This window comes from Lynx canadensis, chromosome B2 (assembly GCF_007474595.2).
Source record: "Lynx canadensis isolate LIC74 chromosome B2, mLynCan4.pri.v2, whole genome shotgun sequence".
In the NCBI taxonomy this organism is placed as follows: domain Eukaryota; kingdom Metazoa; phylum Chordata; class Mammalia; order Carnivora; family Felidae; genus Lynx; species Lynx canadensis.
Genome location: NC_044307.1, coordinates 99,046,937 through 99,073,646, shown reverse-complemented (window position 1 = coordinate 99,073,646; position 26,710 = coordinate 99,046,937). Strand labels below are relative to the sequence as shown.

The 26,710-nt window shown below is 36.1% G+C and overlaps 1 protein-coding gene across 3 annotated transcripts in view; it reads right to left on the bottom strand.

Moving 5' to 3' along the window:
• CEP57L1 (centrosomal protein 57 like 1) overlaps positions 1-26,710 on the bottom strand; it is a 77,528-nt gene that overhangs the window by 47,810 nt on the left and 3,008 nt on the right. Inside the window, exon 2 of one of the 3 annotated variants that reach the window (XM_030316105.1) lies at positions 3,471-3,601. The exons of the other annotated variants lie outside the window; for them this stretch is intronic. The gene's annotated coding sequence lies outside the window, so the exon portion shown is untranslated. The remainder of the gene's footprint in view (positions 1-3,470; positions 3,602-26,710) is intronic. 3 annotated transcript variants of the gene reach the window in all.

The window sequence follows — 26,710 nt, the reverse complement described above, 5'->3', positions numbered from 1 at the left end:
CTTTATTGTTGGTGTATAGAAATGCAACATTTCTGTGCATTGATTTTATATCCTGTGACTTTGCTGAATTCATATATCAGTTCTAGCAATTTTTAGGTGGAGTCTTTTGGGTTTTCTACATAGCATATCATGTCATCTGCAAAGAGTGAAATTTTGACTTCTTCCTTGCCAGTTTGGATGTCTTTTATTTCTTTATGTTGTCTGATTGCTGAGACTAAGACTTCTAGTACTATGTTAAATAGTAATGGTGGGAGTGGACTTCCCTGTCTTGTTCCTGACCATAGAGGAAAAGCTCTCAGTTTTTCCCCATTGAGGATGATATTAGCTGTGGGTCTTTCATATAAGGCCTTTATGATCTTGAGGTATGTTCCTTCTATCCCTACTTTCTTGAGGGTTTTTATCAAGAAAGGATGCTGGATTTTGTCAAATGCTTTTTCTACATCTATTAAGAGGATCATATGGTTCTTATCCTTTCTTTTATTAATGTGGTGTAGCAAGTTGATTGATTTGTGAATACTGATCCACCCCTGCAGCGCAGGAATAAATCCCACTTGGTCATGGTGAATAATTCTTTTAATGTACTGTTGGATTTGATTTGCTAGTAACTTGTTGAGAATTTTTGCATCCATGTTCATCAGGGATATCGGCCTCTCATTCTCCTTCTTCAGTGGGGTCTTTGTCTGATTTTGGAATCAAGAATCAAGGTAAGGCTGGCCTTGTAGAGGGAATATGGAAGTTTACCTTCTATTTCTATTTTTTGGAACAGTTTCAGAAGAATAGGCATTAACTCTTCTTTAAATGTCCGGAAGAATTCCCCCAGGAAGCCATCTAGTCCTGGACTCTCATTTGTTGGGAGGTTTTTGATTACTGATTCAATTTCTTTACTAGTTATAGGTCTGTTCACATTTTGTATTTCTTCCTGTTTCAGTTTTGGTAGTTTGTATGTTTCTAGGAATTTGTCCATTTCTTCCAGATTGCCCAGGTTATTTGCATATAATTTTTCATAATATTCTCTTATGATTATTTGTATTTCTGTGGTGTTGGTTGTGATCTCTCCTCTTTCATTCGTGATTTTATTTGGGTCCTTTCTTCAAAGAGTCACCTTTATTATTTCTTTTAGGGTTGGTTTAGTGGTTACAAACTCCTTTAGTTTTAGTTTGTCTGGGAAACTCTTTATCTTTCCTATTCTGAACGATAGCTTTGCTGGATTGAGTATTTTTTTGCTGCAGAATTTTCCAATTCAGCACATTGAATATATTATGCCACTCCCTTCTGTTTTGCCAAGTTTCTGTTGAGAGATCTGAAGCTAGCTTTATGGGCCTTGCCTTGTAAATTAGGGACTTCTTTTGTCTGCTACTTCTAGGATTTTTTTTCTTTATTGCTATATTTGGCAAATTTAATTACACCATGTCTTGCTGTTGCTCTGCTTTTATTGATTTTGATGGGAGTTTTTGTGTCTCATGGACCTGGATGTGTTTACTTCCCCAGATTAGGGAAGTTTTCAGCTATTATTTCTTCAATTAAATTTTCTGCCCCCTTTTCTTTCTCTTGCCTCGGAACTCCTATACCACAAATGTTACCTTGCTTGATGGAGTCACTGAGTTCCCCAAGTCTATTCTCATGTTCCATAGCTCTTTTTCTCTTTTGTTCAGCTTCATTATTTTCCGTTATTTTATCTTCTACATCACTTATTCATTCCTCTGCTTCTTCCATCCTTGTGCTCACTGCATGAAGACCATTTTGAATCTCAGTTATTATATTTTTCATTTCTATTTTTTAACTCTGTGGTAAGGGCCTCCCTGAAGTTTTCCATTCTTTTCTCAGGCCCAGCAATATCCTTATGATTGTTAATTTAAATTCTTGATCAGGCATGTTACTTATATCTGTTTCACTTAGATCTCTGGCCCTGACCTTAACTTGTTTTTTCATTTGGGATGGATTCTTCTATCTTGGCATTTTGTCTAAATCTCCGTCTTCTTTGTATTAAAAAAGCCTGTTATGTTTCCTGCTCCTGAGCATAATGGCTTTATGAAGAAAAAGATCATATAGTGTCCAGGGCCTGGCCCTTCATAAGAAAATTCTGTGTGCACTTTGCTGCTGTTTTTGGCTGCTCTATCCTTCAGGCCAGTTGTCTGCATGGGCTCTCCTAGTCTACAGTGGGCTGTGTTTGGTCCTTGGCCAGAATGTGGAGTGTTTAACTAGATGTGTTCTGGTCTGCTTGTTAAATGAGACCTGATACTACTTCCACTAGAACTGAAGCACTGCATAACTCTCTGATTGGGAGACACGATGTGGGCAGGGGTTTCTGCTGGTCTTCTGGGGAAACTGACCACCATGATTGGACCGAGGCAAACTTGACCAACAAGAGTAGTACCAACAGAATGCAGGGATGTGAGACTTGGTATAAGCAGGCTACGCATCCAATATTGTTGCTATGTTGTTTACTGTAGGTGGCTCTGTGTTTATACTGAGGGGCAGGAGAGGCAAATAGTGCCAACCTGTTCCTTTGACCCTGGAGAGGGGTCTCCATGCCTGCTGCCCTCAGGGAAGTACTCCAAGAAGGGAGAATAATCTTCTTTCTATGTGTCCTAGGCATTAGTCAGATCACTGTTTCTGCTCCCAGGTTGTTTGCCTGCCTTCTCTCTTCGAGCAGCACAGTGCCCTCAGGGCTAAGCACACAGACCTTTGAAATTCCAGTCTTCAAGCCCTGCTGGTTACTTATGAAAATCATCCCTCTTGTTTTCTCAGCCAATGGCTTTGGGGAGGTGTTCTTGTACATTCCCCTCACACTAGTTATCTTAAATGAGTTTGAATAGGAGAAATATGATTACATGAGTATAACAATACTTAGGTTTTTTTTCTGCCAGTCTTTTACTATAAATTAAAATATAGCATCTAATTTTTATGTGCACAGTTAATTCAACTCAATGCCATGCTATAAGAACTAATTGATTTCCAAGCAAACTCATCAATTGCTGAATTTAAAACATCTAGTGTCATGAAAATTTTATTTAATAATTAGAAAGTTAGATTTTTCCTTACTGAACTTGAATTGAGTAAGTTTAGAACCTAACAATGTCTAAGATTACTTAAATGATTAGACTTCATCAGCTTTACCTGTAGTTTACCTTGAATATTCAGTTCCTAAGAAAATGCTTCTGATTTAATATAAAGTGAATAAAGAAGAATATAAAATTGTATAATTATAGTCCAATTTTTAAAAGGAATAAAGATAATCATATATAAAAGACTAGTAAGTGTATTAAAATGTTAATAGGTGAACAAAGGAGATTTTCATTTTCTAATTTCAACCTTCTTAAACATTCTTTACAATAAACACATATCAGTTTTCTAATAAGCAACAAATATCTTTATTAAAATAGTTTCCTCTTACCTAGATTTCTGCAGAGATAAACAGCTGAAGATATACAGTATCAATTATTTATACAAATATCTGTTGGGACACTTACATCTCCTTTATAAGGGTCTTATGCCTCCTATATCAATATAAACTCAGGGAGGGCAATTATGTTAATTTCTTTTTTAAGTTTCTGCAGTCCAAACTGCTGTGTTCCACAGAGGGGCATTGTATCCTCAGGGCCTAATAAAAAAATATTGTAAAATGAATCCCCTGAAACGAATTTGTTAGATCAACAAGTTTTCCCTACTTCCCTGTGCTAATATTTGTCATGGCTAAACTTAATAATTCTGTAAATACTATTTTAAGTTTTAAAATAACCACATATTGTACTTTGGTGTATAATTTTGCATACAATGTCTTATTATAATATCATTTTATTCAAGTAAATCTTTGACAAATAACAATACATAACAAATAAATGTTAAATAATAAACACTTGACAAATCTTAGGATTTTAAAATATTGCTGGTAATACTTCTTCAGAAAGTTCTTTCTTTTTAATAAGTTATTTTGAAAGAATTTCAACATTCTTTTAATGTTTATTATATTTATCCATTGAACGTAACTGTTTCTAACCATTTCTCTTTAGAAAGGTTGATGGCAAACTTATTAAATGTAGAAAGAATTTCTAAATTGAATCAACAAATAATGAATTTTAAAGTTAACAGTACTCATATTAATTGCTACAAATTCACTTACTTAGCCTATAATCTCCCCCCACACCCAGCCCCACCAGTGTCCACAAACGCAGACTGAACACATTCAATAGTCAGAATTAACTGAGTGCACTGATTACTCAGGCAGACCAAGGGGGGATGAACTGTTGGACAATTATAAATAACTAAAGCTCACCTATTTAATTGCCAAAATTTATTTCAACTAGTTTTAAAAGAAATATTTCTAAAATGTTTAACCCACTTTCCTTCCTTTTAGGCCAAGTACACTCAACATAACTTAACCTTTGGGATGACTTAGGATATCACATAGCATTTTAATTATATACTATGATACTTAGAGAACCGCACTGATAACGTGTTGGACTATGTGTCCCTTCACTGAAATGTTCCAGACTTACAGATTTTGTTTTCTGCCTTTTCACCTCTTGCTATATCTTGCTTTCCAGTCTCCTTATGATTGTTTACCTGTCTCTAATAGAATATCCTTCCCCTTTCTAATTGGGTTTCCCAATCTATAGCAAGTAAGAAACAATAAAAGTTTTCATTCATTGGCCATTTAGAGATGAAAAATATAGTCCTGGGTAGTTCTTAAAATATTCAGTTTAATTATAGTACAAAGAGTGCTATGGGAACCCAGAGGATCATCATCTAAGAGAGTTGACTTCCTGGAGGAGATAGTTCTTAAAGTGAGATATGACAGATGAATGAGTAAGATTTGATAGGCAAAGAAAGTGAGAGAATGGGTAGCAGAGAAGATCAAGTATACAGTCAAAGGAAACCACATAGTAATAAAAATAGTGATACCTTACATTTATTGAACACTTTTGTAAATTAGTAAAATCGTTGTAACAACTCTATGATGCATAATGATTCCCATTTTAAAGAGTAGGAAACTGTGGCACAGAAAAAGTGTTTTGCCCAAGTTCACACAACTAGTGACAAAGCCAGGATTTGGACTTAGGCAGTCTGGCTCTGAAGCTCACACTTTTAACCACCATGCTATCTTGCTTAATTATGCAAAGTTATGAAGGCAAGAGAGAATCTGCTGTTTGGGGGAATCTGCTACAATAATAAAAAAGCTGGAAGACTACAAATGCATCTGACTGTTGCAGAACAAGAGGGCAAAAACTAGCTAGGAAGGGGTCTGTATGCCAGCCACATGTGTTTGGATCTTACACCATAGGCAACAAGAGGCATCCAGCAGAGGAATAGTAAGATCAGATTCCCTTTGATAAAGATTTCTGTGAAATCTGAATGAATAAAAACAACCAGAGGCTAGAAATCCATTTAGGAGGCTATTCCAAAACTCTACGTGAGAAGTGATAAAGACCTAACCAAAGCAATAGAAGAGGGAGTAGAAAGGGGAGGACAAATTAGAGACAAATAGGATGTTGAATTCATAGAATGTATGACCTAGATGAGGAAAATCATGAGGGAGAGGGAGAAATTAAACAAAGCTGTAGTCAAGCCAGAAAATAGATGGATGGTGGTGAAGGTGGTGTAAAAGGTTCATTTTAGGAATAGAACAGAAAACCCAGAAATGAACCCACAACCATGTGGTCAATTAATCTTTGACAAAGCAGGAAAGAATATCCAATGAAAAAAAGTCTCTTCAACAAATGGTGTTGGGAAAACTGGATGGTGACATGAAGAAGAATGAAACTGAACCACTGTCTTACACCATACACAAAAATAAATAGAAAATAAATTGAAAATGGATGAAAGACCTAAATGGGAGACAGGAAACCATCAAAATCCTAGAGAATACAGGCAGCAACCTCTTTGATCTCGGCTGTAGCAACTTCTTTCTAGACATGTCTCCAGAGGCAAGGGAAACAAAACCAAACATGAACTACTGGGACTTGATCAAGATAAAAATCTTCTGCACAGTGAAGGAAACAATCAACAAAATTAAAAGGTAACTTACGGAATGAGAGAAAATATTTGCAAATGACATATCAGATAAAGGGTTAATATCCAAAATCTATAAAGAATTTATCAATCTCAACACCCAAGAAACAAATAGCCCAGTTAATAAATGGGCAGGAGACCTGAACAGACACTTTTCCAAAGAAGACATATAGAAGGCTAACAGGCACATGAAAAGATGCTCAACATCGCTCATCATCAGGGAAATACAAATCAAAACCACGATGAGATACCACCTCATACCTGTTAGAATGGCTAAAATTAACAACACAGGAAACAACAGATGTTGGCTAGGATATGGAGAAAGGGGAACCCTCTTATCCTGTTGGTGAGAATGCACGCTGGTGCAGCCACTCTGGGGAACAGTATGGAGGGTCCTCAAAAAACTAAAAATAGAACTGCCCTATGATCCAGCAATTGCACTACTAGGTATTTACCCAGAGGATACAAAAATAAAGATTTGAAGGGGTACCCCGATGTTTATAGCGTGTGTGTATATATAAACATACATATATATGCACATATATGCATATATATATATATATATATATATATATATGCACACACACATACACACAAAATGGAATGGAATATTACTCAGCCATCAAAAAGAATGAAATCTTGCCATTTGCAATGACATGGATGGAACTAGAATGTATTATGCTAAGCAAAATAAGTCAATCAGAGAAAGACAAATACCATATGATTTAATTCTTATGTGGAATTTAAGAAACAAAACAGATGAACATATGGGAAGGAAGGGAAGGAGAGAGAGGGAAACAAACCACCTGAGACTCAATGATAGAGAACAAACTGAGGGTTGATGGAGGGAAGTGGGTGGGAGATGGGCTAGACGGGTGACAGATATTAAGGAGGGCACTTTGTTTTGATTAGCACTGAGTATTGTATATAAGTGATGAATCACTGAATTCTACTCCTGAAACCAATATTGCACTGTATGTTAACTAAAATTTAGGTTAAAAAAAAAAGGTTCATTTTAGACATGTTTGAGGTGCTTGTGGAATAATAACAACATAGAAACTGTTAACACTTAAACTGAGCTTATCATGTACCAGACTCTGGTCAAAGAACTTTGTATGTATGGATCTATAAAATCATCACAGTGACCCTCTGATACCTGAGAAGCTAAGTAACTTTGCCCAAGGTCATACAACTATTAAGTGGTTGAGTTGATAGTTGAACCCAGGTAGCCTGGGTCAGAATGAATTCTGCCTTTAATAGAGACATGTCAGTTGTATAAATGAATTTGGCCTAGAAGAAAAATGGTTTAGACTAAATATAAAAATGTGGAAGTCATCAACAAACACAGATGGAAGCTGAAACCATGAGTATTCTCTTAGTTATAGAGTATGCAGGTAGTTTTTCTCTAAGTGTGGTCCTTCAGTCACTTAGGTATGAATACCTTGTGGGTTTTTATTAAAAGTACAGATTAGAGGGCATCACCCAGGTCCACAGAAACAGAATCTCTGGGCCCAGAAATATATAGTTTTCACTCACCAATTCCAATGCAAATTTACGTTTGAAGATCACCAAAGAGAAATGAACAAAGAAATGTGTAATAATAACATTAAGTTTATCAGAAGTGTGTCTACCTTAAGAATAAACAAGTTCTGAAAAAGGATGGTAAGTAAAGGCCTAACCAAGTGTCTGAGGGGTCTTTTCTCAAATCTAAGCCACCACCTTATTATAAGATGCATTGCTCTTTTATGTACCACAAGAAAAGAAAATAGGACATCTATCAGGTAAAGCTGAAACAGGGGCACCTGGGTGGCTCAGTTGGTTAAGCATCTAACTTCAGCTCAGGTCATGCATGATCTTGCAGTTTGTGGGTTTGAGCCCCATGTCAGGCTCTGTGCTGACAGCTCAGAGCCTAGAGCCTGCTTCAGATTCTGTGTCTCCCTCCCCTGTTCGTACTCTCTCTCTCTCTCTTTCTCTCTCTCAAAAATAAATAAACATTAAAAAATATTTAAAAAAAAATAAAGCTGAAACAAAAGAAAGGCTACAAATGAAGAGAAGGATAAATGGGAAATAAATGCACTATGCAGAAAGAGACAGCAAGGAAACTTGAAAGTCTCTATCTTTCAAGTGCCAGGCACCAAGGAGAGGGAATTTTATCGCAAAGACAGTTCTTACACAACTTTGTACTCTGAATTCATACTACCAGTGAGATTAAAAACAAACTCTTAAACAGAGAATTTAATTTAAAATGGCTTCAGGTTGGTAGTAGTGCTAATGAGTGGTAGAGGCAAATGCAAATCCTCTCTGAAGTAATCCGACTTTATTCCAGGCCAATAACAATTATAAGACATATCACTATTTTAGAATTTTTTTTTTTTAAGGAAGAGAAAAAGAGAGAGGGAGCACATGCATGAGTAGGGGAGAGGGGCAGAGGGAGACAGAGAGAGAGAGAAGCTTAAGCAGACTTCATGCTCAGCACAGAGCCTGATGCAGGGCTCAATCCCATGACCTCACGGTATCATGACCTGAGCCAAAATCGAAAGTCAGGCGCTCAACCCACTGAACCACTCAGGCGCCCCTAGAACTTTTTCTAAATGTGAAAAAAAAAATGTCTTACAATCACAGTAAATGGAATATATACCAAGGTATTCTGAATGCCTAGAAACTAGGATGGAGAGGCTATTTTCTGGTTCTCAAATGTATCCCATGCATAATTTCATACAGGTATTGATTAGTAGTAGTAGGAATTTTTTTAGTAGTAAGAATTATATAGTAAGAATAAGAATTATGTAAGACAGGATGTTAAAAATTATAAAAAATCCTTTTCCTTCCCATATTTAACCATCTTTTACTATTTCCTCAAATATAAAAAGTCTCACCCATAAAAACCTAGAAAACAAAACAACAAGTGAGATCAGACCACTAGTACCCCAGACTCCATGTAAATGTTTTAACATTCTCTGGGACTTTGAGAACTAGATTGCAAAGTTCACCGCAGGCCCTGGGATCTGTCCAGACACCACAGGAGGAAGAGCAAACTTTGCTCCTGCCAAGGGTGATGATGATGTACAGTCCCAGTCCAATACTCGGTATTCCTTCTTCTACTCACAGGCCACAAACACACTAAATATTTTCATTATATGCAGGTACTCTGGCCATTTTTAAGAAAAATTAATCCCTTTTCAACAATGCCACCATAAAAAATATTCCTTCAGCACTTTTATAATTTTCCTGAAAAGCTGTGTATTCCTTATTCAGACATGTAATTTCCATCTTTTCCAAGGGTGGGATAAACACTGCACAAATCACACACCATATTTGTTCTGGGATCTTATTAAACTGCAATTTCACCACATAGCAAGCATATTATCTAAACATCAATAGAAGACTAAAATGGCTTTAGACAATAAGCACTAACTGATCACTGTTAGGAGTTCCTAATTAAAAAGTTTTAAATGTTTATTTATTTTGAGAGAGAGAGAGAGAGAGAGAGAGAGAGCGAGCAAGCAGGGGAGGGGGAGAGGGAGACGACAGAATCTCAAGCAGGCTATGTGCTGTGCACAGAGCTTGAACTCACAAACCGCATGATTATGACCTGAGCTGAAATTAAGAGTTGGGTGCTTAACCGACTGAGCCACCTAGGTGCCCCCTCAAAAACTTTTTTTTATAAAGAAACCAGTTATTCAACCAACCACTGCCAGCTTCTCCCTACTTTTAGTGGGTAAAGGTCCTCAAAGTCCCTCTCATAGCACAGTCCTATCTAGAGCAACTGACAGAAGAATTCAAATGTGATTCCCACTCTTGCCACACCCTGGCAGAGCATCTTTTTCACTCAGGAAAACTGTTCCCTACCCCAGGAGCAAACGTGGACTTGTATGTATGAATGTGAGTATAGGGATTTTCTAAGACTGTGGAAAATGAAGTATCTCACATCCTTATCTATAATTTAATATTCCCTTTTCCACAGAAACAAGGGAATAATGGTTTTATAGTGGTACCGCTGTCCTAACCATGTTATAAAAGTAGTTTCTAGGTGAATCTGATGGAAAATCTTATTCAGTCATTGTCAGCCTACTTAGTAGTAACTTTTCAGATGAAACTTGCTAGTATAGTTTGTGTACTATATAAAATTTAATTAAAAATTTTTAAGTGGACTATAATCCCACTATACAGAAGCTCCTATTAATATGGTTTTGTTCTAAATAGTAATACATCCACAGGTAATAAAACTTAAACAGCATAGAAAAGCACAAAATAAAAAGTAAAATATTTTCTATCTACTCTTAGACTCCTGATTCCCAACCATGTCTACTGCTTTTCCCTCTCTGAAGATAACAAATATCAACAATGTCTTGAGATCAGAAAGAAAAGAGAATTATTTACATACCTACACACTTTTCTTTAGCAACTCTCCTGTCCTGTACATCAATCAGCAGGCAATAGAGGAAAAGATTCATCAGATTCTAGAAGCATGGTAATCTTTTTGATTACGACACCACTGGTTCATTCTTTACCATTACATCCCTTTAAACTCTTGATATATTCTTGGATTTAATGATGAGAGTAAACTTTTTTCTTAGGCATTTCCCCCTCCATTTCTATAGATTTGAGGACTCGACTGAATCTGCATGGTTTCACTAAGGAATATGACATAATGGAAAGGGGTCTGGATAGAATCAGTAGACCTAGATTTTTTCCTGTTTCTGACACTTATACGGCAGGCAATCTTAGTTATATCATTTCCTTCCTCTTAGTTTTGAAAAATATACAGTATTACGTAAATATACAGTAGTGGAAAGTAGCAGTGATAATAAAAAAATCATTCTTTTCCTGGAGTTTCAGTTTCCTTACACATTATTCCTTACAAATATTAATCTCTGATGTAAACTCTTCCCTTCATTACTGTAATACTTCAACTTTCTGTATTTATATTTCCCTAATTTTTCTGACTTGTCAGCTTGCAATAAAATTCCTCTTTAAAGAAAATACATATTGGGGCGCCTGGGTGGCGCAGTCGGTTAACCGTCCGACTTCAGCCAGGTCACGATCTCGCGGTCCGTGAGTTCGAGCCCCGCGTCAGGCTCTGGGCTGATGGCTCAGAGCCTGGAGCCTGTTTCCGATTCTGTGTCTCCCTCTCTCTCTGCCCCTTCCCCATTCATGCTCTGTCTCTCTCTGTCCCAAAAATAAATAAACGTTGAAAAAAAATTAAAAAAAAAAAGAAAATACATATTCTTGACAATGAACTATTCCTTAAGTTCTTATAACTTTACATTTCTAGTAATGTTGCCGTTACAGGCACTTTTGTTCACATAATGCATTTCATGTTTCCATTCTCTCTTGTAAACAAATGTACCTATAATCTATATTATTTTATAATATAGTGATTAAGGGGCGGGGTCTGCAGCAAGACACCCTAAGGATGAATCCTATGTAATCTGAGGCAAGTTTCTGAAAATGTCTGTTTTCCCTCATCTACAAAATGGGAATATTGGGGCGCCTGGGTGGCACAGTCTGTTAAGCGTCCGACTTCAGCCAGGTCACGATCTCGCGGTCCGTGAGTTCGAGCCCTGCGTCGGGCTCTGGGCTGATGGCTCAGAGCCTGGAGCCTGTTTCCGATTCTGTGTCTCCCTCTCTCTCTGCCCCTCCCCCGTTCATGCTCTGTCTCTCTCTGTCCCAAAAATAAAATAAAAACGTGGAAAGAAAAAAAATTAAAAAAAAAAAACAAAACAAAATGGGAATATTAAGATTATCTATTTCATAGAGTTATATACAATGAATCAATAGAGAGTTCTCAGAAAACAGCTTGGCTCACAGCAAGCACTCAATAAGGCTTAGTTATTTTTTTTTCTTCCTGCCTTTTTTCTTTTTTTTTTTAGTATAGTTGACACATAATACTACATTAGTTTCATATGTACAACGTAGTGATTCAACAAGCTTATACATTATGTTATGTTCACCACAACTGCAGCTATCGTCTGTCAAATTTTAGTTATTACTGATATCTAAAAATCTTTATACTTTGGGTATCACATCCAAAATGTTGCTAGTATAATCACTGATGTGCATAATGATACTGAGAAACCACAAAATCCTAAAATCCTTTTGAACTATCAAAACCTAAATTATATCCAGTATTGTCTTAAGATTATGCCATATTATGTACTAAAGTCTCCAAATAGGTAATCCATAAATACCATACAAGATGGCTTTTCATAAATATTCCCCACAATATTTAACCTACTTACACAGTAACTTTACACTGCTACAGTACAAACCCAATTTGTAAAACTAACACCTTCTCCATGCCCAGCCCTTCCCAGTGACAATACTACTTTGGGGGCTGTTCTAATTTATTTGTTGTTTATTTCTGCCCAAGATGATTTTTTTAAATTTTTTATTCTTTATTTTTGAGATAGAGACAGCAAGACAGAGTGTGGGGAGGAACTGAGAAAGCAGGAGACACAGAATCTAAAGTGAGATCCAGGCTCTGAGTTGTCAGCACAGAGGCCGACATGGGGGTTGAACCCACAAACCAGAAGATCATGACCTGAGGTGAAGCTGAATGCTTAAACGATGTGGCCACCCAGGTGCCCCACAAGATGATTATTTTTTTAAATCAAGTACTGGCTACCATTTCTCTGAAGTTTAAGAGTTCATATCCATTTGAATGTCCTAAAAGCACCTCAAACTCATATCCAAAATTAAAGATATTATCTTCCTCCTAAAAACTGTTTTTCTTCCTTCATTTTTAATCAGTTAATAGTATCATCCCCCTACTCTCGAATGCTCAAGTCCCAAGGATTCAACACCTAAAACGCTTCTCCAATCAACTATGCTATCCCATCTTTACCACCACTGACTAAGTGCCCCAGACTAGGCCCTTATTTTTTTTTTTGCCTGGACTATTACAATGGCCTTCTAAAGTGATTTCCCTGCTACGAATTCTGTCCCACTAAAACTATCCTCTCCTCTGCCTCCAGAGTGATCTTAAAATTACAACCCAGTGGCATGTAAGCCACTTTAATGCTTAAAACTCCTCAGTGACTCCTCACTGCCTTCAGAATAAAGATCGAGCATGTTCTTAAGGCATATAAGGCTTTACACGACCCAGTTCATTTCTCTTTCTTCTACTGAGTGAATACATGTTTCTAGCATTCATATTGTTCTTTTCCTAGAATAGTCTTACTCATCATACAAGACACAGTTTATTAGTTAATCTGTCCATGGAGCTTTCCCTTTCTTGCCTCCTTATGGCTGGGATAATTAACTCTCCTCTTGCGTATCTATATGCTTAATATATTACATTGAAATGATCTGTTCATGTTTTTCCCTTAAATGGCAAGCCCTAAGGACAGGAATCAGGTTTCATTCATCTTTGTAACCTTAGCACTTAATTCAATATTTAATAAAGACTTGTTAAACTGAAATGAATTAAAAGCCATGTAGAGCTCCAAGATAAATCCTACTGACAAGTCATTTCAATATAAAGTAAAAGGAAGCTGTTCGTGCCATTCAGACAAAAGTGGGTTCTAGTCACTAACAGTAGTGTCTGAGTTATTCCTTCAAAAAGCAATACAAGCACCTAGGTTTGTCCTAACATTGCTTTCCTTGGCATTCAGAAATCCATATTCATAGTTCCAATTTTTTCTAAAAAGTATTTATTTATTTTGAGAGAGAGAGAGAGAGAGGGAGAGAGGGAGAGGGAGAGAGAGAGAGAGAGAGAGAGAGAGAGAGAGAGAATCCCAAGCAGGCTCCACACTGTCAGCACAGAACCCAACACGAGGCTCGATCTCATGAATCATGAGATCATGACCTGAGCGGAAATCAAGATACTTAACCGGCTAAGCTACCCAGGTGCTCCCATAATTCCAATCCTTATTCCTATTAGCAAGCTGCAGTATCTTAACTATACCACATAGCTAATCCATATAGCTGAAGTGAACAACTGTTCTAAAGGGCTGAAGTAATCTACTGATGGACAGAGTTGCTGACAGGCTGATAGATAAAGACACACCACTAAGCCCTTACTTTTTTTTCAAACCGGACTTGTTGGCACAGCTGCTAAGGTCTTAACATGAGAAATAGCATATGTTGTTGAAAAGCACAGAGGGCAAAAGGACAAAACCTGATTTTCCTGCCTAGCTGAGGTAGAAACTTAACTAAGATAATCAAAATATATATTACTTAAAATGCACCTATGAAAATTGGTATTAGCCTCCTTTTAAATGTTCTAGTTCTTTATCAGTTTTCAATGTACCTACTTTACTTTTAGCTGACAGTGCTATATGCTGAAAGTGCTGCAGACCTTCCAATGTATCCCTAACAGCCAGAATACAAGTGGCATAGAAAAGACCCTAATGGCTAAACATGGAATCTTTATTACTCCTATGAACCTCCCTTGCATCCAAACAGAGGCTGCCTGTGACTGTGTCTGCATAATTTGCTTCATTTAAAATTGAGATGACTTTTCAGTAAAGCTAATGTTAAGAATCAGCATAATTTTCAGTTTTCATTCCATTTTAATTCCAATAGTACTTGCTGAGTATCTAACTTGTGCCAGAGTTTTTGCTAAGAGATGGAAGTGAAAAGAAGAAAAGATCAGTCTCAGGGGAAATAAGTGAAATGCCTCAACAACTCAGGGCTTTGAACTTGCTTTAACTTAGTATAAATTTGGTGCCTCACAAAAAGTGCAGCTGACCATTCAGTGCTGATTTCATCATGACAGTTGGCCAAGTTTGCCAGTCTAACCAAGAACAAGCCTGGCTAAGAGACCTAGCCTCCTTTAATATGACCATCTTCCTATCAGCTGCAAATTACAGCCCATCAAAAGATAGAGAAGGGTTTGAGCATGGCAAAACCAAAAGGTACAGCTGAAGGTATTTGCAATGGTAACTTCAATCACTGATAATACTCTTATGTACATGAATACTGCATACAACTACTTTTACTTACATTATATATAAATCTATGATACTTTACTGTGCTAGCTGAAAAGAGTGACAGTATTTAGAAAGAAGCTTGATACTGAAAAAATATATTTTTATTTTTATATTATATACATATGTATTTCTTTATTACAAAAGTACTACATGCTCATTTACAAAATTTGGGAATTACAGAAGAAAATAAAAATCACTATAAAGCTTACCAGTCTGAGACTGTTAGAATTACTAGTATTTTGTTGCCCCTTAAATAAATCAGTTTTTTATTATTTAAACAAAAATTAGGATTACACACACGTTTGTGGAAATTGCCTTTCTACTTAATAGCACATGATAAACATTTTCTTGTATTATTGTTTCTTTAAAGTATTTTTTAATTTTTTATTTCATTTTTTTTAATGTTTATTTTCTGAGAGAGAGAGAGAGACAGAGCGAGAGCAAGCACAAGAGGGTGAGGGGCAGAGACAGGGAGACACAGAATCCAGAGCAGGCTCCAGGCTCTGAGCTGTAGCACAGAGCCCGACGCAGGGCTCAAAACCCACGAACCATGAGATCATGACCTGAGCCAAAGTCTGTTGCTCAACCAACTGAGCCACTCAGGAATCCCTCGAGTATTTTTTTAATAGCGGTAAGTGAATATTCATGTAAAGTGCCACTTTTTTTCATTTGGATACAGTCTAGAAATGATATTTTTAGGTTGAAGACAATTTTAACAGTTCTGATACATATTGTTAAATTGCCTGGAGCTGTTTTAAATTCAGACATTACTGGAACTTTGCTTAGACTGAGACAAAGATCCTAAAGTTCAAAAACCTCACTAGATCTTGAGAGTATTTTTCCAGTCTATAATACTGTGTTTCAGACAAAGTTTCCCTTAGTTAACTTATTAAAGCTTTGTAACAATCTGACCTGGATAAAAAAATAAAAAAAAACAAAACAAAACTGTACATATATAAAGATAATAATATATTTATCAATATCCCTACTACATTGTAAATAGAAGTATCTCTGAAATGCTTAACAGAGAGAAAATGAGATTCTAGGAAATATCTCAAAGAAATTTACATCGCTTTTTTTGACTAATGTTCATATAAATACAGACAAATCAAAAGTCAATTCTGCAAAATGTATAGTCTTACATCGTATATTCCTCATATCACTACTAAAAGCAATATCAACTAATACTTGAAAAGTACTATAATTTATAAAACCTTTATACAATCAAATTTTTTTTTAATTTTTGTTTAACCTTTACTTATTTTTTGAGAGAGAGAAAGAGCATGAGCAGGGGAGGGGCAGAGAGAGAGGGAGACACAGAATCTGAAGCAGGCTCCAGGCTCTGAGCTGTTAATACAGAGCCCGATGTGGGGCTTAAACTCAAGGACTGCGAGATTATGACCTGAGCTGAAGTCGGACACTTTAACTGAGTAAGTCACCCAAGTGCCCTACATCAAATTTTAACTTAGCCTTACAAAGTAGTATACTATCATTATAGTCATTTTTGAAAACAAGAGGAAACCAAGGCGAAAAGATTAAGTGACTTGCCTAAGGTCACATGTCTAATAAGTGGCAGAAACAGAATTCAAACTCAGGTCTCTGGACTCTAAATGTGTTGCCCTTTCTGTTTCTGCACTGCTTTCCATAAATCGTAGTAAATCCAACTTTCCCTATATTTAGCCTCAGGTAAAAAAAATTAATAGATTAATTTTCTTAATGCTATTTATTTAAGCCAAAATTAAAATAAGCTTGCATTCCCTAAGTGCACCCACTGAAAGTGGGCAGACCAACCAAAATAGCTGTAGCAGACAGATGCCAACCTAAGATTAACACTTTTCCCTCCTATAAATCCACACACACAGAAACATGTTTGGCTGAATATAATTCAATTTGTAAATTTTCCAAAGCAAACAAACATTACCATTATCAGAATTGTTTTCCCTTGAAATAGACCTCCTGTGGAGATAACAACCGAGAAAAACAAAAAACATCTTTAAAACAAACTCTATTCCCTCCTTTAAGAAAAACATACACATATATACTCCCAAATAAACATTTCTTTACATTTCTCCCTCCTATTCACTAACCCCTCAACTGCCTCTGACAACAAAAGAATAAAAAATTAACACTAGATGGTTTTTGAAGCTGGTAATGTAGAACTGTTACAAAGCTATCAGCTGTCATTAATTTAGCAATATCTTCGATGTACTTATTACAGTTTGTGATTTAACTTAGTTGCCTTAGCAAAAATAATTTTATTTTAGCAATGTCTGCACACATCTGTCTTCCTCTGTAGTTCCTTAAGAACAAGGGACCATATTTTATTCATTATTCTATTAACCACTGGACTTATATGGTAGTCATTGAATAAATATTTGTTGCCCTTCAATCAATTAATGTAGTAGAAATACATAAAACAAAATACATTTAAGTCTAACAGTTAACATTCACAAATGTACTACATACATTTTACATCTCTGGTATCAAAATTCACCTTTAAATTATATTTGGCAACATGTTTTCTTTCATTGTGGTACATAAAGTAAAGCTGTGCCTTACAATCTTTGGCATCTTAGGTTCAATGAATAAAGTCTTTAGAAAACTATACATTAAGAATACTTTTCTCATGCTATTAAATAAGTAAGTGCAAAGTGCTGATCACGGATCTCTAAAATTACTTAAAGATGTGAGGGGGTATCCCTTACAGATGGCTCCCCTGCTCTATCAAATCAGAGTGCTTGGTCTTCAAAAGCCAGAACTTTATTTTATTTATCTTTATATTTCTAGTATGTGCTCAATTAAGTGAGCTAAATGACTAAAAACATTTGGTCTGGGGAAGAGAATGATTGGGGTAGAGGGGATTACCTGCGCTGTAAAGGAAAAGAACCAAATGATAAAGATGACTTAAAGAAAAATAAATATACTTATTCTAATATTTAAAGATTATAGATCTACCACTCACTAAAGATTCATACTATTACACAGTATTTACCAAAAATACTAGTTTCAAAAGATATTCATTGAGGTTACTCCTTAAATTAAACAGATTTCCAGACAAATAAATCTGGGCAAATGGGTAAAACAAAATTAGCCAACTTCTTAACCTGCAAGTTTTGTCAGTATATTTAATATTCTACTATCACTGTGAATTTCCAAACCAGCAATAAACCATGCACTTCCCAAACTTATTTGCAACAGAAACCTTTTTGGGAGATCTCCTGGAGAAATTAGCATTTCATAGAACAGATTTCAGGCAATACCTACTTACAGAATCTTCAAAGCAGTTCTACAGAGAAGACAACTATCAAAATATTACAAGGTATGTAATCAATAATATGAAATAACAAGTGACAATAGAAAAAGAGAAAATTGTCTAAAACATCCTGTTACAAACAGAAATTCATATTCCCAGTGTAGGAGGGTAAAGGAAGAAAAAGAAAGAGACTTCTTTTATGGGGCTCAGTCTTTTATGGTGGCTCAGTCGATTAAGCGCCCAACTCTTGATATAGGCTTAGGTCATGATCTCACAGTTCGTGAGCTTAAATATATGAACACTACAATCTTTAACTTTTTTAAAAAGGAAGTCTCCTTTTAAAAAAAAAGTTTTTAATGTTTATTTATTTTGAGAGAGAGCGAGCGAGCAAGTGGATGAGGGGCAGAGAGAGAGGAAAAGACAAAATCCCAAGCAGGCTCCACGCTATCATTACAGGGCCAGACATGGGGATCGAACTCACTTAGTGAAAGCCTTCCTTTACTTATTATCTAAAGATTCATAATGAATATATTTCTTTTTCAATTATAAAATTAATTTCTGGAAAAGAAAAAAAAAGACCTTTCTTTCACTGCTGAGACTCCCCTTCTTCATCACTCTCCCTTTATTTCTCCTTCTTTTTTTGTTCCATGAAATGGGAGTGATTTTGTGATAGGACTGTACAACAGCAGTCACAAATTAGTATCTAATTTAATTACCTTTATAGTCTTTTACAAATCTAAGTCAGTAGGAGGTAATAAACAGAAAATTTAAGAAATGTTATTAATCTCCTAGGTAATAGTACACACTTCCCATGAATTCATAATATCATGCTGGGCTTTTGATTAAATATGCAACTCAAGTCACATGGATGATAACACAATGAGAATATGTACTTCTTATATTTGATGTGATCACTGTAAATGTATGTTAAGAAGGTCAACAATTTTATCATCAATCCCTCATGGCAGGTCTACCTCTAAAATCATAATGTGCAATGCAGTAATCTTACTCTAATATAAAATAGTAAAATTCCATTTTCCTCTGTTACTTAGAAAAAGAAAGAAAAGAAAGACTAAGCATTTGGAGACAAACTTTTCATGTTACTAAAAAGAAGATAATTAGGATAATTTCCTTTACAAACTTAAATTAAGTCAGTCATTATATAAGGACATATTTAAGGTTCAGATGGCTTCAGTGTTTCATGATACAGAAAGGGAAACTATTGGGGAGAAATCATTGATGGATTTTTCCAAAACTGTATGACAAGGCAGAAAAGTAGCAAAGAAATGGCAATGTGGACAAATAACAGGTATCTCAATATTCCTAACGGTAGGCAGTCTCCCTGACAGTTTACACCTCTAACACTCACACCACTGCTGTTAATAACATATAACAGTAAAGCAGCACTGAAATGGAACCGTTAGTCCCATTTCCTAATATGTTCCTCTCCTTGACCATATTTTTGGGCTGACTTCAAGCCTCTCCCTCTGAAGAAATAGTTTTGAAGGATAACACTTATATGGTTATAAATATTCAGTATACTATTTTTTAAAGTTTTTTACCTTTTAGTATTACTGATCAAAATAATTAATAATTTCAGAGCCAGCAGAAACTTTATTAATGAAAATATCAATAAATCTTGGCACAGACATTATAGCTTTCACAAAAAATTAATTCAAAATGGGGGGCGCCTGGGTGGCACAGTCTGTTAAGCGTCCGACTTCAGCCAGGTCACGATCTTGCGGTCCGTGAGTTCGAGCCCCGCGTCAGGCTCTGGGCTGATGGCTCAGAACCTGGAGCCTGTTTCCGATTCTGTGTCTCTCTCTCTCTCTCTGCCCCTCCCCCGTTCATGCTCTGTCTCTCTCTGTCCCAAAAAATAAATAAACGTTGAAAAAAAAATTAAAAAAATAAATAAATAAATAAAAAAAGAAAAAAAAATAGAAACAAAATGGGTCATAAACCTACATGTGAAACATAAAACTATAAAGCATCTATTAGATTAACATAGGAGAAAATGTGGGTGACCTTGGTTTTGACAATGACTTCTTATATACAATGCCAAAAGGACAATCCATGAAAGAAACACTAACAAGTTTGCCTTGTTATTTAAAATTTAAAACTGCTTTGCAAAAGACACTGTCAAGAGAATAAAAAGTTAAGCCACAGACTGGGAAATATCTGGAAAACGCTTATCTGATAAAGAACTTGTGTCTAAAATATACAAGCAACTCTTAAAACTCAATAATAAAAAAAAAAAGGAACCACCCAACTTCAAAATGGGAAAAAGATGTGAACAGACACCTCACCAAAAGAACATAAATACAGGTGGAAAATAAGCATATGAATAAATGCTCAATACTATATTAGGCAATTGCAAATTAAAATGAGATACCATCATTTACTAGAATGGCTAAAATACAAAACACTGACAACACCAAAGCTAGTGAGGATGTGGAGCAACAGGAACTGTAATTCATTGCTGATGGAAATGCACAATGGTATGGTTACTTTGGAAGACAAGGAATTTATTACAAAGCTAAACATAAGATTACCATACAATGTGGAGCACCTGGGTGGTTCAATTGGGTTAAGCAATTGACTCTTGATACTGGCTCAGGTCATGATCTCACAGTTCATGGGATTGAGCCCCACATCAGGCTCTGTGTTGACAGCTTGGAGCCTGCTTGGGATTCTCTCTCTCCTTCTCTCTCTCTGTCCCTCCCCCAACTTGCACTTGGGCATGCAAGTGCATGCTCTCTCTCAAAATAAATAAACTTAAAAAAAAAAAAAAGATTACCATACAATGTAGCAATGATGACATTAGTTATTTATTCAAGTAAGTTGAAAACTTATGTCCACAAAAAAACCTGTACAAATAAATCAGGCAGCTTTATCCATAACTGCCAAAAACTAGAAGCCATCAAGATGTCCTTCAAAAGGTGAATAGATAAACTGTGGTATTATTCAGTGATAAAAAGAAATGATCTACTAAGCCATGAAAAGACATAGAGGAAACTTAAAGGCATACTGTGAAGTAAAAGAAGCCAGTACGAAAAGGCTGCATACTGTATAATTCCAACCATGTAACATTCTGGAAAAGGTAAAACTATAGGACAGTAAATACATCAGTGGTTGCCAGGGTTTCAAGGGGAGGGAGGGAGGCATAAATAGATGGAACACAGGAAATTTTGGAGAGTATTAAACTATTCTATATGATCCTGCATGGGTGGGTACATGACATTATGCACTTGTCAAAACCCTTAGAATGTACAACACAAGAGTGAACCTTAATGCAATTATGGGCTTTAGTTAAAAAAAGAAAATCTACTCCAACTGCCCTCATTTCACAGATGAAGACTCTGAGGCCCAGAAAGATCAAAAGACTAGACAAAAGTTACACAGAAAATTAAAAGCCACAGCTGCAATCTGTTATTTTGAATAAACTGCAAAAATAGGGCTGTGATGGATATTGGGAGTTGTTAATACTAACCCTGTTCATACTTGAGTCAGGCTACCTTTAAAAGTTAGACCTTTGCGGGTTTCTGACACTGTAAGACATTAAATACAATATGGGTACAAAGAATAAAGAATTCGTGCTGACTCAGAGCCTGGAGCCTGCTTCGGATTCTGTGTCTCTGTCTCCCTCTGCCACTCCCACATCCCTCTCTCTCTCTCAAAAATAAACATTAAAAAATTTTTTTAAGTGAAAACAAAATTTAAGAATTTGGCTTAAGTTTTGATTCTTCCATTTTCAATACAAATATAAAGAAGCTGAGCAACTGCAGCTGATGAGATGGCACAGCAAGAAGGCAGAAAGCCTTTCTTTGGGGAAGGTAGAAGAATGAACATTTGAGCTCTAACTTGGTGTTTAAGCTCTATAGTTGATACACTCCCCACTCCCTAAATTGTCATGAGAAAAGAGTGACTGCACAAAAGTTCTCATTTACTTAATACTTACCCATTTGGGGGGAAGTGATAAAGCACTGTAAAGAAGTTAAGAATATGAGTTTTGTCAGGTATGGTTTCCACTTCTGGCTCTGCCATTTACTTACTACCTTATGTGTTTTGAGGCAAATTATTTAAACTCTCTGGGCCTCAGCTTCCTTACCTATAAAAATGGGGATAATAACATCTACTTCATAGAGTTAATGGAAAGAAAATCCATATAAATCAGCTAGCATAATACAGGCAAAGAATGAACACATTATGAATATTAACTATTAATAATAGTAGTTATAACTATTAGATTTTACGTATGTGTGTGTGTTAAGCCTATGTCTCAAAAATTTTAGAATTAGATAGGACATAGGAAAACAAATATACAAAATATACAGAGAAAATGGTTCCAAGCATATACGTGCATTACATACATTATTTTATGGAGTCTTCTTAATAAGTCTATGAGGAAGAGTCAGCCAGTGGGTCAAGTATTTGAGGAGCATTTACCATGTGTGAATCACTGTTTGAGGCACTGAGAGTATAGTAGTACACAAGACAAGAGTCCTTCATGCAGAGGAACACAAAATAAGCATAAAACAAACATATACAAGTGGATAACTGAATTGATGTGATGAAGATTAAAAAGGGAAACAGGTGGTCTGCTTTAGCTAAAATGGTCAGGTAAAGTCTCTCTGAAGATAGGGCTTTTGAGATGAATCCAAAACAGTGAGGAAGGCAGCAATGTGAAAATATTTGGTAAGGGCACTGTGAGTAGAAAAAAATAAGGATCTTAAATTTGGTATATTCAAAGATCAGAAATGGATAATAATATGCTCTGTATTTTATAGACAAAGAAAATGGGGTTTTAGAAAGGTTAGCAACCTGTATGAGGTAAATGGCAGAAGAACTTGAAGGTATTAACTTCAAAATCAATGGTCTTGCAGAAATGCTATGCTGCTTCTCCCCAAAGTGAGCAAAACATCTCAATATTTTCTCAGCCATGGAAAAATCCTGCTTCTCAAACAGTCTTCTGAATGTACTTATGAAAATTTACCAACTGGAAGCAGTTCTTCTAAATTCCATAACATCTGTTTATTTGTTGTAGCAAAAGGTAGATATTATGAAACAAAGAACTGTAAATTAAAGTGTAAAACTATATCCTGTTAAATAAAATTTTATGAGTGACACTTAGATCTCCCTAAGCTATACATTATTTTTTTAATATGAAATTTATTGTCAAATTGGTTTCCATACAAAACTCAGGCTCATCCCAACAGGTGATCTCCTCAATACCCATCACCCACCCTTCTCTCCCTCCCACCCCCCATCAACCCTCAGTTTGTTCCCAGTTTTTAAAAGTCTCTTATGTTTTGGCTCCCTCCCTCTCTAACCTTTTTTTTTTTCCTTCCCCTCCCCTATGGTCTTCTGTTAAGTTTCTCAGGATCCACATAAAAGTGAAAACATACAGCATCTGTCTTTCTCTGTATGACTTATTTCACTTAGCAAAACACTCTCCAGTTCCATCCACAAAAGGCCATATTTCATTCTAACTCATTGCCAAGTAGTATTCCATTGTGTACATAAACCACAACTTCTTTATCCATTCATCAGTTGATGGACATTTAGGCTCTTTCCATAATTTGGCTATTGTTGAAAATGCTCCTATAAACATTGGGGTACAAGTGTCCCTATGCATCAGCACTCCTGTATCCCTTGGGTAAATTCCTAGCAGTGCTATTGCTGGGTCATAGGGTAGATCTATTTTTAATTTTTTGAGGAACCTCCACTGTTTTCCAGAGCAGCTGTACCAGTTTGCATTCCCACCAACAGTGCAAGAGGGTTCCCGTTTCTCCACATCCTCGCCAGCATCTAGTCTCCTGATTTGTTCATTTTGGCCACTCTGACTGGCGGGAGGTGATATCTGAGTGTGGTTTTGATTTGTATTTCCCTGATGAGGAGCGACGTTGAGCATCTTTTCATGTGCCTGTTGGCCATCTGGATGTCTTCTTTAGAGAAGTGTCTATTCATGTTTTCTGCCCTTCTTCACTAGATTATTTGTTTTTCGGGTGTGGAGTTTGGTGAGTTCTTTATAGATTTAGGATACTAGCCGTTTGTCTGATATGTCATTTGCAAATATCTTTTCCCATTCCGTTCGTTGACTTTTAGTTTTGTTGATTGTTTCCTTTGCAGTGCAGAAGCTTTTTATCTTCATGAGGTCCCAATAGTTCATTTTTGAGGTATATGTTCTTTAAATGTTTTACATCATATAGACATGTTATTGATGAAATATGGTGTTTTTAGTAATTTTTGTAATAAAGCTGGACATGAATTCCTTGCTCAAAAATGTAATCTATTTATGCTGCTGTTTTATGAGAAAAATAATTGCCATATTTTTACTTACTGTAACTTTTCCCAATTAAGTAGCTTAAAACACAAAATATTATTAAAAATAAATTGCAAATTTGAGAAAAATGAAATATAATTCAAGGATCTCATTCTTACAGAATGTCAGCAATACGATTATACAAAATAGCACCCTTCAGTTCAACTACAAAATACTTTATAAATATTTCATTAATTTCGATCAAACTGAAGGACAAATATTACTTTACATATCGATGACTATTTTAGAAGATACGGTTTCTTGAGTACCAATATATGCCAGATGCTAACCTAAAAGCTTTATATATGTTATCACATTAAATCTTCACAACAGTCATAAGAACACCAAGGCTATCTCATCTCCCACATCCAAAGTTAGGGAGGTTGAAAAAAATTGGCCAAATTCACACTAATAAAAAGCAGACTTGGGGTCCAAAGCCAAGATTCTGAAACTCTGAGGTCCATGCTCTTCTCACTATTGGAATATATAGCTACATCTCTCAACGACAGTTAAGGTTTCGTGCAGAAAGGTTGTCCAGAAGCAGTACTAGGTACTGTTCACCTGCATGACTCTTAAGTCCTTCAAACAAGATGATTAACAACATGTCCAAACCTGGACGCAGTATCTTCCCATCCCAAGACTGGAATTCATAGTGTATTCCCTACTCTAATTAATGGAAGGAGTTACTCTTCACCATCTGGATAGCAATCAACCCAGGAACTCTGGTACACTTAGCAAGACTGTGTTTCTAAGACCACAAGACTTAGGAGTGATTTTTTTATAGTAAATTCATCAACGAATTTCATAATAAAGGCCTCTTGGGAGACCAGCCAGTCAGCTTTTTCCTGGACTAAAGCACTATTCATTTAAAGCAACAACTTCTCTACATATACTATACTCTACATATATATACTTTACTATCTTGCAACAACATGAGGTATGCAGGAATATAGTAAAAATGTCAGCAAATTCAATTTCACAAGGGTGAGCACTGTAATTCACTTGCAACAGAAATTCTGCTCTTTTAAGACAAATTTTCAAAAATGTTTTCATTATGAAGTCACTTCTATCAATTATCTTGTGTTTTTGTAAACAACAGGTAAATATGCAATGCCTTTGAAAATTTTGTGACATTAGTCTTCCATTTATCCATCAAATATGTACTAAGTTCATATTAGATGCCAAGCACTGTACTTGGAGCTGGAGATCATGAGCAAAAATCGGTACAATCACTGCTCTTCTGTGCTTAAACTTTAGAAGCAGACAAACTTTCACACACCATTAGAAAACTGTATTTGTAACTTATTAGCAAGTAAAGATATATGGTAAAATAAAAGTTATTTATGATAGGGACATTCAACAAGATAAGGGAAACTCAGAGAAAAGTGCATTTGACCTAACATCTACAGGAAGGGGAGTCAAAGACAGGCTAAAACAGTCTGGACAAACAAAAGAGTACCAGAGGTGCTGTATCCAGACTGTCTCCAGTTCTCCCATTCTCTCTTAAATATGTCCATCTGACTTTTATACTGTTTACTCCACCAAAACTGCTCTCAAGATCTTCAATGACCTCCACATTACTAAATGTAGTGGTCAGTTAATCAATCCTTATCTCATTTGATCCAGGACAGCACTTCACATACTTAGCACTCCCTCCTCCTTAACCACTTTCACTTGGCTTTTAGGACACCACACTCTGTGGGTGTTCCTCTCTGTTCACTGGCTGCTCCTGCACAGTGCCCTTTGCAGATAACTCCAAATCGACCCAAATTCTATGGAGTGCCTCTTTCTGTGACACCAACTATTCTCAGGCTGTAACTGCTGTCAAAACACTACTGTGAAGTCCAATATTCTATCTACAACCAGATCTTTCCCGTCATCTCAATACTCATTTATACAACTGCCTACTCTGTACTTCAACTTGAATAGCTTAGAGGCATCTCAAACTTTACATGGCCAAACAAAACTCTTGATTTCCACCTCTTTACCTCTGTACACAAATCTGGAGACTTTCTCACAACATTAAATGGCAATTCCTTCCTTTTAGCTGCTCAGCCTAAAAACTCAGGACTCACCTTTGACTCTTATATGCTCACACCTCATGACCAATCAGCAAAACCTGTTGGCTATACTATCATAATAGATCCAGACTGTGGTCTCTTCCCACTACATCCACTGTTATCACCCTGG